The following is a 10,792-nucleotide window of genomic DNA, read 5'->3' as shown; positions in this document are numbered from 1 at the left end:
CCTGATTAAACAGTACTGAAATAAAATTAACTTACAGAGAGCATCAAACATGATTTAGAGCTTGTTTATGGAAAAGTGTTTATTTCTGTATTTCAACATGATTTGGAGCTTGTATTTGAAAAGTGCTTATTTCTGTATTTCAAGATGATTTGGAGCTTGTTTTTGAAAAGTGTTTTTTCTGTATTTCAACATGATTTAGAGCTTGTTTTTGGAAAAGTGTTTATTTCTGTATTCCAATGTTGCAACTTGCTGAAAACCGTCCACAGTGTTACTATCATCCTGATTAAACAGTACTGAAATAAAATTAACTTACAGAGTGCATCAAACATGATTTAGAGCTTGTTTATGGAAAAGGGTTTATTTCTGTATTTCAACATGATTTGGAGCTTGTATTTGAAAAGTGTTTATTTCTGTTTTTCAACATGATTTGGAGCTTGTTTTTGAAAAGTGTTTTTTCTGTATTTCAACATGATTTAGAGCTTGTTTTTGAAAAGTGTTTATTTCTGTATTTCAATGTTACAACTTGCTGAAAACTGTCCACAGTGTTCCTATCATCCTGATTAAACAGTACTGAAATAAAATTAACTTACAGAGAGCATCAAACATGATTTAGAGCTTGTTTATGGAAAAGTGTTTATTTCTGTATTTCAACATGATTTGGAGCTTGTATTTGAAAAGTGCTTATTTCTGTATTTCAACATGATTGGGAGCTTGTTTTTGAAAAGTGCTTATTTCTGTATTTCAACATGGTTTGGAGCTTGTTTTTGAAAAGTGTTTATTTCTGTTTTTCAACATGATTTAGAGCTTGTTTTTGGAAAAGTGTTTATTTCTGTATTCCAATGTTGCAACTTGCTGAAAACCGTCCACAGTGTTACTATCATCCTGATTAAACAGTACTGAAATAAAATTAACTTACAGAGTGCATCAAACATGATTTAGAGCTTGTTTTTGGAAAAGTGTTTATTTCTGTATTTCAATGTTACAACTTGCTGAAAACTGTCCAGTGTTCCTATCATCCTGATTGAACAGTACTGAAATAAAATTAACTTACAGAGTGCATCAAACATGATTTAGAGCTTGTTTATGGAAAAGTGTTTATTTCTGTATTTCAACATGATTTGGAGCTTGTATTTGAAAAGTGCTTATTTCTGTATTTCAACATGATTTGGAGCTTGTTTTTGAAAAGTGTTTTTTCTGTATTTCAACAAGATTTAGAGCTTGTTTTTGGAAAAGTGTTTATTTCTGTATTTCAATGTTGCAACTTGCTGAAAACTGTCCACAGTGTTCCTATCATCCTGATTAAACAGTACTGAAATAAAATTAACTTACAGAGAGCATCAAACATGATTTAGAGCTTGTTTATGGAAAAGTGTTTATTTCTGTTTTTCAACATGATTTGGAGCTTGTATTTGAAAAGTGCTTATTTCTGTATTTCAACATGATTTGGAGCTTGTTTTCGAAAAGTGTTTTTTCTGTATTTCAACATGATTTAGAGCTTGTTTTTGGAAAAGTGTTTATTTCTGTATTTCAATGTTGCAACTTGCTGAAAACTGTCCACAGTGTTCCTATCATCCTGATTAAACAGTACTGAAATAAAATTAACTTACAGAGTGCATCAAACATGATTTAGAGCTTGTTTATGGAAAAGTGTTTATTTCTGTATTTCAACATGATTTGGAGCTTGTATTTGAAAAGTGCTTATTTCTGTATTTCAACATGATTTGGAGCTTGTTTTTGAAAAGTGTTTTTTCTGTATTTCAACAAGATTTAGAGCTTTTTTTTGGAAAAGTGTTTATTTCTGTATTTCAATGTTGCAACTTGCTGAAAACTGTCCACAGTGTTCCTATCATCCTGATTAAACAGTACTGAAATAAAATTAACTTACAGAGAGCATCAAACATGATTTAGAGCTTGTTTATGGAAAAGTGTTTATTTCTGTTTTTCAACATGATTTGGAGCTTGTATTTGAAAAGTGCTTATTTCTGTATTTCAACATGATTTGGAGCTTGTTTTCGAAAAGTGTTTTTTCTGTAGTTCAACATGATTTAGAGCTTGTTTTTGGAAAAGTGTTTATTTCTGTATTTCAATGTTGCAACTTGCTGAAAACTGTCCACAGTGTTCCTATCATCCTGATTAAACAGTACTGAAATAAAATTAACTTACAGAGTGCATCAAACATGATTTAGAGCTTGTTTATGGAAAAGTGTTTATTTCTGTATTTCAACATGATTTGGAGCTTGTATTTGAAAAGTGCTTATTTCTGTATTTCAACATGATTTGGAGCTTGTTTTTGAAAAGTGTTTTTTCTGTATTTCAACAAGATTTAGAGCTTGTTTTTGGAAAAGTGTTTATTTCTGTATTTCAATGTTGCAACTTGCTGAAAACTGTCCACAGTGTTCCTATCATCCTGATTAAACAGTACTGAAATAAAATTAACTTACAGAGAGCATCAAACATGATTTAGAGCTTGTTTATGGAAAAGTGTTTATTTCTGTATTTCAACATGATTTGGAGCTTGTATTTGAAAAGTGCTTATTTCTGTATTTCAACATGATTTGGAGCTTGTTTTTGAAAAGTGTTTTTTCTGTATTTCAACAAGATTTAGAGCTTGTTTTTGGAAAAGTGTTTATTTCTGTATTTCAATGTTGCAACTTGCTGAAAACTGTCCACAGTGTTCCTATCATCCTGATTAAACAGTACTGAAATAAAATTAACTTACAGAGTGCATCAAACATGATTTAGAGCTTGTTTATGGAAAAGTGTTTATTTCTGTATTTCAACATGATTTGGAGCTTGTTTTTGAAAAGTGCTTATTTCTGTTTTTCAACATGATTTAGAGCTTGTTTTTGGAAAAGTGTTTATTTCTGTATTCCAATGTTGCAACTTGCTGAAAACCGTCCACAGTGTTACTATCATCCTGATTAAACAGTACTGAAATAAAATTAACTTACAGAGTGCATCAAACATGATTTAGAGCTTGTTTATGGAAAAGTGTTTATTTCTGTATTTCAACATGATTTGGAGCTTGTATTTGAAAAGTGCTTATTTCTGTTTTTCAACATGATTTAGAGCTTGTTTTTGGAAAAGTGTTTATTTCTGTATTCCAATGTTGCAACTTGCTGAAAACCGTCCACAGTGTTACTATCATCCTGATTAAACAGTACTGAAATAAAATTAACTTACAGAGTGCATCAAACATGATTTAGAGCTTGTTTATGGAAAAGTGTTTATTTCTGTATTTCAACATGATTTGGAGCTTGTATTTGAAAAGTGCTTATTTCTGTATTTCAACATGATTTGGAGCTTGTTTTTGAAAAGTGTTTTTTCTGTATTTCAACATGATTTAGAGCTTGTTTTTGGAAAAGTGTTTATTTCTGTATTCCAATGTTGCAACTTGCTGAAAACCGTCCACAGTGTTACTATCATCCTGATTAAACAGTACTGAAATAAAATTAACTTACAGAGTGCATCAAACATGATTTAGAGCTTGTTTATGGAAAAGTGTTTATTTCTGTATTTCAATGTTGCAACTTGCTGAAAACTGTCCACAGTGTTCCTATCATCCTGATTAAACAGTACTGAAATAAAATTAACTTACAGAGTGCATCAAACATGATTTAGAGCTTGTTTATGGAAAAGTGTTTATTTCTGTATTTCAACATGATTTGGAGCTTGTTTTTGAAAAGTGCTTATTTCTGTTTTTCAACATGATTTAGAGCTTGTTTTTGGAAAAGTGTTTATTTCTGTATTCCAATGTTGCAACTTGCTGAAAACCGTCCACAGTGTTACTATCATCCTGATTAAACAGTACTGAAATAAAATTAACTTACAGAGTGCATCAAACATGATTTAGAGCTTGTTTATGGAAAAGTGTTTATTTCTGTATTTCAACATGATTTGGAGCTTGTATTTGAAAAGTGCTTATTTCTGTTTTTCAACATGATTTAGAGCTTGTTTTTGGAAAAGTGTTTATTTCTGTATTCCAATGTTGCAACTTGCTGAAAACCGTCCACAGTGTTACTATCATCCTGATTAAACAGTACTGAAATAAAATTAACTTACAGAGTGCATCAAACATGATTTAGAGCTTGTTTATGGAAAAGTGTTTATTTCTGTATTTCAACATGATTTGGAGCTTGTATTTGAAAAGTGCTTATTTCTGTTTTTCAAAATGATTTAGAGCATGTTTTTGGAAAAGTGTTTATTTCTGTATTTCAATGTTGCAACTTGCTGAAAACTGTCCACAGTGTTCCTATCATCCTGATTAAACAGTACTGAAATAAAATTAACTTACAGAGTGCATCAAACATGATTTAGAGCTTTTTCATGGAAAAGTGTTTATTTCTGTATTTCAACATGATTTGGAGCATGTTTTTGAAAAGTGCTTATTTCTGTATTTCAACATGATTTGGAGCTTGTTTTTGAAAAGTGTATTTTCTGTTTTTCAACATGATTTAGAGCTTGTTTTGGAAAAGTGTTTATTTCTGTATTTCAACATGATTTGGAGCTTGTTTTTGAAAAGTGTTTATTTCTGTTTTTCAACATGATTTAGAGCTTGTTTTTGGAAAAGTGTTTATTTCTGTATTCCAATGTTGCAACTTGCTGAAAACTGTCCACAGTGTTACTATCATCCTGATTAAATAGTACTGAAATAAAATTAACTTACAGAGAGCATCAAACATGATTTAGAGCTTGTTTATGGAAAAGTGTTTATTTCTGTATTTCAACATGATTTGGAGCTTGTTTTTGAAAAGTGCTTATTTCTGTTTTTCAACATGATTTGGAGCTTGTTTTTGAAAATTGTTTTTTCTGTATTTCAACATGATTTAAAGCTTGTTTTTGGAAAAGTGTTTATTTCTGTATTTCAATGTTGCAACTTGCTGAAAACTGTCCACAGTGTTCCTATCATCCTGATTAAACAGTACTGAAATAAAATTAACTTACAGAGAGCATCAAACATGATTTAGAGCTTGTTTATGGAAAAGTGTTTATTTCTGTATTTCAACATGATTTGGAGCTTGTTTTTGAAAAGTGCTTATTTCTGTATTTTAACATGATTTGGAGCTTGTTTTTGTTAAGTGTTTATTTTTGTTTTTCAACATGATTTAGAGCTTGTTTTTGGAAAAGTGTTTATTTCTGTATTCCAATGTTGCAACTTGCTGAAAACCGTCCACAGTGTTACTATCATCCTGATTAAACAGTACTGAAATAAAATTAACTTTCAGAGTGCATCAAACATGATTTAGAGATTGTTTATGGAAAAGTGTTTATTTCTGTATTTCAACATGATTTGGAGATTGTTCTTGAAAAGTGCTTATTTCAACATGATTTGGAGCTTGTTTTTGAATAGTGTATTTTCTGTTTTTCAACATGATTTAGAGCTTGTTTTGGAAAAGTGTTTATTTCTGTATTTCAACATGATTTGGTGCTTGTTTTTGAAAAGTGCTTATTTCTGTATTTCAACATCATTTGGAGCTTGTTTTTGAAAAGTGTTTTTTCTGTATTTCAACATGATTTAGAGCTTGTTTTTGGAAAAGTGTTTATTTCTGTATTTCAATGTTGCAACTTGCTGAAAACTGTCCACAGTGTTCCTATCATCCTGATTAAACAGTACTGAAATAAAATTAACTTACAGAGTGCATCAAACATGATTTAGAGCTTGTTTATGGAAAAGTGTTTATTTCTGTATTTCAACATGATTTGGAACTTGTTTTTGAAAAGTGCTTATTTCTGTATTTTAACATGATTTGGAGCTTGTTTTTGAAAAGTGTTTATTTCTGTATTCCAATGTTGCAACTTGCTGAAAACCGTCCACAGTGTTACTATCATCCTGATGAAACAGTACTGAAATAAAATTAACTTACAGAGTGCATCAAACATGATTTAGAGCTTGTTTATGGAAAAGTGTTTATTTCTGTATTTCAACATGATTTGGAGCTTGTTTTTGAAAAGTGTTTTTTCTGTTTTTCAACATGATTTAGAGCTTGTTTTTGGAAAAGTGTTTATTTCTGTTTTTCAATGTTGCAACTTGCTGAAAACTGTCCACAGTGTTCCTATCATCCTGATTAAACAGTACTGAAATAAAATTAACTTACAGAGTGCATCAAACATGATTTAGAGATTGTTTATGGAAAAGTGTTTATTTCTGTATTTCAACATGATTTGGAGCTTGTTTTTGAAAAGTGCTTATTTCTGTATTTCAACATGATTTGGAGCTTGTTTTTGAAAAGTGTATTTTCTGTATTTCAACATGATTTAGAGCTTGTTTTTGGAAAAGTGTTTATTTCTGTATTTCAATGTTGCAACTTGCTGAAAACTGTCCACAGTGTTCCTATCATCCTGATTAAACAGTACTGAAATAAAATTAACTTACAGAGTGCATCAAACATGATTTAGAGCTTGTTTATGGAAAAGTGTTTATTTCTGTATTTCAACATGATTTGGAACTTGTTTTTGAAAAGTGCTTATTTCTGTATTTTAACATGATTTGGAGCTTGTTTTTGAAAAGTGTTTATTTCTGTATTCCAATGTTGCAACTTGCTGAAAACCGTCCACAGTGTTACTATCATCCTGATGAAACAGTACTGAAATAAAATTAACTTACAGAGTGCATCAAACATGATTTAGAGCTTGTTTATGGAAAAGTGTTTATTTCTGTATTTCAACATGATTTGGAGCTTGTTTTTGAAAAGTGTTTTTTCTGTTTTTCAACATGATTTAGAGCTTGTTTTTGGAAAAGTGTTTATTTCTGTTTTTCAATGTTGCAACTTGCTGAAAACTGTCAACAGTGTTCCTATCATCCTGATTAAACAGTACTGAAATAAAATTAACTTACAGAGTGCATCAAACATGATTTAGAGATTGTTTATGGAAAAGTGTTTATTTCTGTATTTCAACATGATTTGGAGCTTGTTTTTGAAAAGTGCTTATTTCTGTATTTCAACATGATTTGGAGCTTGTTTTTGAAAAGTGTATTTTCTGTTTTTCAACATGATTTAGAGCTTGTTTTGGAAAAGTGTCTATTTCTGTATTTCAACATGATTTGGAGCTTGTTTTTGAAAAGTGTTTTTTCTGTTTTTCAACATGATTTAGAGCTTGTTTTTGGAAAAGTGTTTATTTCTGTTTTTCAATGTTGCAACTTGCTGAAAACTGTCCACAGTGTTCCTATCATCCTGATTAAACAGTACTGAAATAAAATTAACTTACAGAGTGCATCAAACATGATTTAGAGATTGTTTATGGAAAAGTGTTTATTTCTGTATTTCAACATGATTTGGAGCTTGTTTTTGAAAAGTGCTTATTTCTGTATTTCAACATGATTTGGAGCTTGTTTTTGAAAAGTGTATTTTCTGTTTTTCAACATGATTTAGAGCTTGTTTTGGAAAAGTGTTTATTTCTGTATTTCAACATGATTTGGAGCTTGTTTTTGAAAAGTGTTTATTTCTGTATTCCAATGTTGCAACTTGCTGAAAACCGTCCACAGTGTTACTATCATCCTGATTAAACAGTACTGAAATAAAATTAACTTACAGAGAGCATCAAACATGATTTAGAGCTTGTTTATGGAAAAGTGTTTATTTCTGTATTTCAACATGATTTGGAGCTTGTTTTTGTTAAGTGTTTATTTCTGTTTTTCAACATGATTTAGAGCTTGTTTTTGGAAAAGTGTTTATTTCTGTATTCCAATGTTGCAACTTGCTGAAAACCGTCCACAGTGTTACTATCATCCTGATTAAACAGTACTGAAATAAAATTAACTTACAGAGTGCATCAAACATGATTTAGAGATTGTTTATGGAAAAGTGTTTATTTCTGTATTTCAACATGATTTGGAGCTTGTTTTTGAAAAGTGCTTATTTCTGTATTTTAACATGATTTGGAGCTTGTTTTTGAAAAGTGTTTATTTCTGTATTCCAATGTTGCAACTTGCTGAAAACCGTCCACAGTGTTACTATCATCCTGATGAAACAGTACTGAAATAAAATTAACTTACAGAGTGCATCAAACATGATTTAGAGCTTGTTTATGGAAAAGTGTTTATTTCTGTATTTCAACATGATTTGGAGCTTGTTTTTGAAAAGTGCTTATTTCTGTATTTCAACATGATTTGGAGCTTGTTTTTGAAAAGTGTATTTTCTGTTTTTCAACATGATTTAGAGCTTGTTTTGGAAAAGTGTCTATTTCTGTATTTCAACATGATTTGGAGCTTGTTTTTGAAAAGTGTTTTTTCTGTTTTTCAACATGATTTAGAGCTTGTTTTTGGAAAAGTGTTTATTTCTGTTTTTCAATGTTGCAACTTGCTGAAAACTGTCCACAGTGTTCCTATCATCCTGATTAAACAGTACTGAAATAAAATTAACTTACAGAGTGCATCAAACATGATTTAGAGATTGTTTATGGAAAAGTGTTTATTTCTGTATTTCAACATGATTTGGAGCTTGTTTTTGAAAAGTGCTTATTTCTGTATTTCAACATGATTTGGAGCTTGTTTTTGAAAAGTGTATTTTCTGTTTTTCAACATGATTTAGAGCTTGTTTTGGAAAAGTGTTTATTTCTGTATTTCAACATGATTTGGAGCTTGTTTTTGAAAAGTGTTTATTTCTGTATTCCAATGTTGCAACTTGCTGAAAACCGTCCACAGTGTTACTATCATCCTGATTAAACAGTACTGAAATAAAATTAACTTACAGAGAGCATCAAACATGATTTAGAGCTTGTTTATGGAAAAGTGTTTATTTCTGTATTTCAACATGATTTGGAGCTTGTTTTTGTTAAGTGTTTATTTCTGTTTTTCAACATGATTTAGAGCTTGTTTTTGGAAAAGTGTTTATTTCTGTATTCCAATGTTGCAACTTGCTGAAAACCGTCCACAGTGTTACTATCATCCTGATTAAACAGTACTGAAATAAAATTAACTTACAGAGTGCATCAAACATGATTTAGAGATTGTTTATGGAAAAGTGTTTATTTCTGTATTTCAACATGATTTGGAGCTTGTTTTTGAAAAGTGCTTATTTCTGTATTTCAACATGATTTGGAGCTTGTTTTTGAAAAGTGTATTTTCTGTATTTCAACATGATTTAGAGCTTGTTTTTGGAAAAGTGTTTATTTCTGTATTTCAATGTTGCAACTTGCTGAAAACTGTCCACAGTGTTCCTATCATCCTGATTAAACAGTACTGAAATAAAATTAACTTACAGAGAGCATCAAACATGATTTAGAGCTTGTTTATGGAAAAGTGTTTATTTCTGTATTTCAACATGATTTGGAGCTTGTTTTTGAAAAGTGCTTATTTCTGTATTTTAACATGATTTGGAGCTTGTTTTTGTTAAGTGTTTATTTTTGTTTTTCAACATGATTTAGAGCTTGTTTTTGGAAAAGTGTTTATTTCTGTATTCCAATGTTGCAACTTGCTGAAAACCGTCCACAGTGTTACTATCATCCTGATTAAACAGTACTGAAATAAAATTAACTTTCAGAGTGCATCAAACATGATTTAGAGATTGTTTATGGAAAAGTGTTTATTTCTGTATTTCAACATGATTTGGAGATTGTTCTTGAAAAGTGCTTATTTCAACATGATTTGGAGCTTGTTTTTGAATAGTGTATTTTCTGTTTTTCAACATGATTTAGAGCTTGTTTTGGAAAAGTGTTTATTTCTGTATTTCAACATGATTTGGTGCTTGTTTTTGAAAAGTGCTTATTTCTGTATTTCAACATGATTTGGAGCTTGTTTTTGAAAAGTGTTTTTTCTGTATTTCAACATGATTTAGAGCTTGTTTTTGGAAAAGTGTTTATTTCTGTATTTCAATGTTGCAACTTGCTGAAAACTGTCCACAGTGTTCCTATCATCCTGATTAAACAGTACTGAAATAAAATTAACTTACAGAGTGCATCAAACATGATTTAGAGCTTGTTTATGGAAAAGTGTTTATTTCTGTATTTCAACATGATTTGGAACTTGTTTTTGAAAAGTGCTTATTTCTGTATTTTAACATGATTTGGAGCTTGTTTTTGAAAAGTGTTTTTTTCTGTATTCCAATGTTGCAACTTGCTGAAAACCGTCCACAGTGTTACTATCATCCTGATGAAACAGTACTGAAATAAAATTAACTTACAGAGTGCATCAAACATGATTTAGAGCTTGTTTATGGAAAAGTGTTTATTTCTGTATTTCAACATGATTTGGAGCTTGTTTTTGAAAAGTGTTTTTTCTGTTTTTCAATGTTGCAACTTGCTGAAAACTGTCCACAGTGTTCCTATCATCCTGATTAAACAGTACTGAAATAAAATTAACTTACAGAGTGCATCAAACATGATTTAGAGATTGTTTATGGAAAAGTGTTTATTTCTGTATTTCAACATGATTTGGAGCTTGTTTTTGAAAAGTGCTTATTTCTGTATTTCAACATGATTTGGAGCTTGTTTTTGAAAAGTGTATTTTCTGTATTTCAACATGATTTGGAGCTTGTTTTTGGAAAAGTGTTTATTTCTGTATTTCAATGTTGCAACTTGCTGAAAACTGTCCACAGTGTTCCTATCATCCTGATTAAACAGTACTGAAATAAAATTAACTTACAGAGTGCATCAAACATGATTTAGAGCTTGTTTATGGAAAAGTGTTTATTTCTGTATTTCAACATGATTTGGAACTTGTTTTTGAAAAGTGCTTATTTCTGTATTTTAACATGATTTGGAGCTTGTTTTTGAAAAGTGTTTATTTCTGTATTCCAATGTTGCAACTTGCTGAAAACCGTCCACAGTGTTACTATCATCCTGATGAAACAGTACT

The sequence above is a fragment of the Salvelinus fontinalis genome, chromosome 27 (genome assembly GCF_029448725.1).
Source record: "Salvelinus fontinalis isolate EN_2023a chromosome 27, ASM2944872v1, whole genome shotgun sequence".
In the NCBI taxonomy this organism is placed as follows: domain Eukaryota; kingdom Metazoa; phylum Chordata; class Actinopteri; order Salmoniformes; family Salmonidae; genus Salvelinus; species Salvelinus fontinalis.
The sequence above is the reverse complement of the archived record's forward strand: the minus strand, read 5'-3'. Positions refer to the sequence as shown.